Source organism: Nannospalax galili, unplaced genomic scaffold (genome assembly GCF_000622305.1).
Source record: "Nannospalax galili isolate Female #2095 unplaced genomic scaffold, S.galili_v1.0 scaffold610, whole genome shotgun sequence".
NCBI classification, from domain to species: Eukaryota; Metazoa; Chordata; class Mammalia; order Rodentia; family Spalacidae; genus Nannospalax; species Nannospalax galili.
This window is the reverse complement of record NW_008329141.1, coordinates 195,598-196,198: the sequence shown is the minus strand read 5'-3', so window position 1 is coordinate 196,198 and position 601 is coordinate 195,598.

Below are 601 nucleotides of genomic sequence, written 5' to 3'. Positions count from 1 at the left end.
TTCTATTACACACCTCAGTTCTTTATATAGCTTTCCAACAGCCCTCCCCCCAGCCGGTACCAATCAGGGCTCACACACGTGCAGCGGCCAGGCAGAGTGTAGCTCATAGGCACGTAGCAAGATCATCAGGCTGGCAGCACCTGTTTTGGGGCTCACCATACTTCAGAGTTGGGGTAAACAAGCGGGATTCACGAGCCTTGGCAATCAGCCAAGAGTTGAAGTAAACAGCACGAGGTTTGGCAGCCAGCCAGGGCTCCATCTTTGGCTGGCTCGGCTGTGCTCGCTTCCCACATTTGGGCATTCTCCCTCTGTTTCTATCATTTTGGATAATCTAAGTAGTATTTGTTGGAGGTCTTCTTTAAATGTCTGGTAGAATTCTGCTGTAAATCCATCTGGGCCTGGGCTGTTTTTAGTTGAGAGGCTTTGTATTACTGTTACAATTTCCTTATATGTTATGGGTCCGTTTAAACTGTTGATCTCTTCTTGGTTTAACTTTGGTGGTTCCCATGATTTTAGATATCCATCCATTTCTTTTAGATTTTCAAATTTAGTACCATATAGGTTTTTAAAATATTCCCTTTTAATGGTCTGAATCTTTGGG